The sequence below is a fragment of the Mastomys coucha genome, unplaced genomic scaffold, assembly GCF_008632895.1.
Source record: "Mastomys coucha isolate ucsf_1 unplaced genomic scaffold, UCSF_Mcou_1 pScaffold3, whole genome shotgun sequence".
In the NCBI taxonomy this organism is placed as follows: Eukaryota; Metazoa; Chordata; class Mammalia; order Rodentia; family Muridae; genus Mastomys; species Mastomys coucha.
Genome location: NW_022196909.1, coordinates 34,447,663 through 34,451,661, shown reverse-complemented (window position 1 = coordinate 34,451,661; position 3,999 = coordinate 34,447,663). Strand labels below are relative to the sequence as shown.

Sequence of the window (3,999 nt, the reverse complement as noted above, 5' to 3'; positions counted from 1 at the left end):
AAAAAAAAAAGCAGCACAGCTAGTACTTTGGAAATAACGTTAGTCACTTAAATTCAAGTTTTCAAAAGCAATCAGATATTTTATGCTAGGGCAACCACAGTCTTAAGTGGCTAGAAACAGTCTTACAAAACGCTCTTGGTCCTTTTGAAGAGAGCAGATGTTACTCTTAGAGAGTTGATCTTGTTATCCTTCTAGCTCTCCAGACCCCCCACCCTATTTCCTCCTTTGTGAATCTTAATAATGGCTGTGTAATTATCAAAGCCCCGATCACTTGTCACTTTTTTTTTTTCTATTTGCTGATGGGAATTTCAGCAACTTCATTTGAAAACTGGGTGCCGTGAAAGCCCTATCTGACGCCTTGAGGATGGTGCTGCACACATTTTTTAAAAATCGTGTGTGAAAAAAATTGAACAAGCCCTTGTGATGATGCAATTATAGAAACGGCCACAAGGGCCATACGCAACTCATCGCCTGCTCTTCCCGGAAGTCCTTTCAAATAAGATTCTGTATCGAAGCAAGTTCCTAATTTTGAAAGACAAAAAAAAAAAAAAAAAAAAAAAAAAAAAAAAAAAAAAAAAAAAAAAAAAAAAAGCCTGTATGTTACGGAGCCACGTTAAGGAAGGAGTATTGTTTCAAAAACTTCCAGAAACACACCCTGTCAGTTCACATACAAGGTCCTCTTGTCTGGGGCCCCCTCGTGCCACTAACGAAAAGGTAAGTGCTATAAACAAGCAAAAATGGCTACTTGTGAGGCTGCAGCATCCTCTCCATCCCCCACCCCTGCTGACGTGGGTGACTCTGGCAACACTTCCCACAATTGGGCCTGACTCACACCTAATGATACATCACGCCCCTCCCCCCTTCCTCTATCCTTTTCTTTGTAAGTAATTCTGCACTCAAGATTCTGCCCGCCAAGAAGACAGATCTGATGTCGACAAAAACTTTTAATCTGATTTATGTGAGAATAAATCATGCCCGTGGAGAGGGTCTGGCACTTTCCTAAATTAAAATAATTCCAATCAGTGCCGGCAAAGTCCCTCAGCCCGCTGAAAGGAAGCCAACAGAACCATTAACCTGTCTACCGCGGCGAGCGCCAGAGAGGACTCACGCTGGTGTGCAGCTTCAAGAAAAATCACTGGGGGGAGGAGGGAAGCGGGGGGCGAGGGGAGGGAAGGAAACGGGCAAAATAAGAATAATAACAATTTCACATCTTGGTGGCAGGGCATATCAGAGATAGAAATCTCAAAAAGAGAACTTTAAGTTCCACTTTTCAACTAAATACGGGTTCCTTCTGAAGGTGGGGCTGTTGTTAGCATTTTGTCTAGACTCCGCCCCACAGTTACCTGGCAACAGCCAGGAAGGCCTGGCCCACTATAAAAGGGGCTGCTTGCCCCACCTTGTTCTTTTGCCTCACTCTTACCTCTTGCTCCCTCTCTCTTCCCATTCCCTCCCTTCCCCCCTCCCCCCCTCCCCCCCACCCGTCTCTCCACGTGGTCGTGGCCAGTCTCTACTTCTCTACTCTCCCTCTCTCTCTTCCTTTCTCTGTCTCTACTACCCTCTTAACTCCCCTCCCTATGCCCTGAATAAACTCTATTCTATACTATACTGTTGTGTGGCTGGTCCCTCAGGGGGGAGGGATGCCTTGGCATGGGCCCACTGAGGCACCCCTACCCCCACACCTCACCACACCCCCATAGAACATATCTTACTATTTCTTTTATCTTGTTATCGTCACAACAGCTGCAACTTTTGTATGATAAAGATGGCCATCTTCTGAAACAGAATTGCAGCTGTGAGACCTTAGATGGAAGGTGTTGTGTCAAGCCATACACACATTAGCACGTCACACACCGTGTGGAATATTTAGACATTCCACATATTTCTAGAATGTTCCAATGGTTCTATGATCGTGATAAAAAAAAAAATGCTTTCATGCTGAGAATGATGCTTCTCCCTGAAGAGCTTAAACTGGCATTGTCTATACGAATCGCAGAGGCGTTGACAGGATTGAACTGGATTCCCACCTCCTAGTCAAAGGTATGCCCCCCCACCTCCCCACCCCCGCAATGCAGAGCCACAACAGCACAGCTCCCAAGTCTTTCTGAGCTCGCTTAAAACTCACGAAGCAGAATGACACTTCACTCATAGTGTCCAACATAGTCACTTTTTACTTCATGAAAAAAAATATTGCCCTAACTGAATGGGCACTAGATTAGAAATTTCACAACCAAGTGTGTGACAACTTGGAAAAATAAAACAAAACAAAACAAAACAAAAAAACCACCCTGACTTTGAAGCCATTTTCACCTTGTAGAAAATTATACTCAGAGGGCGACTCGGGATGAGTCATTCTGACAGAGAAGGAAATGTTTAAGCAAATTAAAAATAAAAAAAAATAAATAAAATCCCAATTTTTCAATAACTAGCAATGAGGAATCTAAATGGATGGAAAGCTATGAGTGAGTGGCGTTCGTCCCTGAGTCAAACTGTGCTTGTACCTAATTTTGTATCCTGCTTTAGCCTCCGTCCATCATTCCATGCTCTTGTATTTTCGGTTGGGTCACATGTCTGTGGTCAGTTGTTTTGAAAAGTCAAGCGCACATTTCAGGATGCTGATTCCATAGGGCGAGGCCAAGAGAAGGATTCAGTAGTGAGTAGCATATCAGATGGTAGGACAGTCAGTCTTACTAAAATCCCAAGTTAAAACAAGCAAGTCACTTGCCACCACTGGAAGGAAGTCTTCAAACCATTTCTGCTATAACGCCGCAGCTACAGAATTCTTACCAGTTAGCGCATCCCAGCTTACAACCGGTCACCTCCCATTTGCCATGGTCAATGTATCGTCTGCTGCTTCCTCGGGAGACCCCTGTGTCTGGAATGTTCATCCCTGGTACCTTTGAATAGCCTACCCCTTCCCCAGAGCCTTGCTTGACTTGCTCAGCTGAGAGGTCTCCTCCTTTTATCTGCCATGACTTCAGTCACGCAGCCGGCCATTTGACATTCATAGGGCAGGCTGTGCAACCCACCTAACATGGCAACGGATATGGAGATATTCAACCTCCCTTCCTGAAGGCTGGGTAGTAACTTTCTTTACATTTACTGTTGGAGAGGTCCTGTCAAAAATGTCCATTTTAGGGTAAGTAAAGTCAACTTGGGGTTAGCCTGGTTGGGCTACAGTCATTGAAACAGAACCCCCCCCTTTTTTGAAAGATTTATTTATTTATTTCATGTATGTGAGTACACTGTAGCTGTCTTCAGACAGACCAGAAGAGAGCATCCAATCTCATTACAGATGGTTGTGAGCCACCATGTGGTTGCTGGGATTTGAACTCAGGACCTCTGGAAGAACAGTCAGTGCTCTTAACCACTGAGCCATCTCTCCAGCCCAAGAAACCCGTTTTGAAAGGCAGGGTCTCCATAGTCTAGGCTGACCTCAAGCTCACTGTGCAGCCAACGATGACGTTGAACTTCAGATCCTTTTGTCTCCACTCCCTAGACCTGGGACGACAGGTGCGGGCCACCATGGCTGGTTTTATATGGTACTGGGGGCTGATCTTAAGACTTTCTTTGTGCTAGGTGAGGATTCTACCAATTGAGTCCCAGCCCAGAAACTATCATTTCTAATAGAAATATTTGATACACATCTTTATCTTTATATTTGGAAAGGGCTACACTGGGGCTAGAACGTTGGCATGCTGCGCGCGATGGTTTGACGTCTTGTTAATTTTGTACATCTCACTGGCCCAAGTTGTTTTCACAAACTTCTTTATGTATATGGCATGCTAATCCCCCCGCCCCGCCCCTGTGTATCTGTAATACGCAGGTGAGTAGCAATGGAGACTTCTAGAATTGCTTCCCAGGTACTGTGCGCATCTCCAGAGATTCTCTACCCAAAGTAAACCTACAACTAACTGCCTCTCACGACCAAGAAAATGAAGAGTTCACACTTGCAATGCCACAGGTACATGGACACCATACCAAAAAAAAAAAAAAAAAAAA

The 3,999-nt window shown here is 44.6% G+C and overlaps 1 protein-coding gene and 2 long non-coding RNA genes across 7 annotated transcripts in view; 1 reads left to right on the top strand and 2 right to left on the bottom strand.

Moving 5' to 3' along the window:
• LOC116074823 overlaps positions 1-1,960 on the bottom strand; it is a 2,953-nt gene extending 993 nt beyond the window's left edge. The window contains exon 1 of the long non-coding RNA XR_004112297.1: positions 1,710-1,960. This is a non-coding gene — a long non-coding RNA (uncharacterized LOC116074823). The remainder of the gene's footprint in view (positions 1-1,709) is intronic.
• Ank3 (ankyrin 3) overlaps positions 1-3,999 on the bottom strand; it is a 642,120-nt gene that overhangs the window by 471,142 nt on the left and 166,979 nt on the right. The gene's annotated exons all lie outside the window — the stretch shown is intronic.
• The window catches only part of LOC116074822, a 6,310-nt gene continuing 4,224 nt past the window's right edge, over positions 1,914-3,999 (top strand). For both annotated transcript variants that reach the window (XR_004112296.1, XR_004112295.1), the window contains exon 1: positions 1,914-2,037. This is a non-coding gene — a long non-coding RNA (uncharacterized LOC116074822). The remainder of the gene's footprint in view (positions 2,038-3,999) is intronic.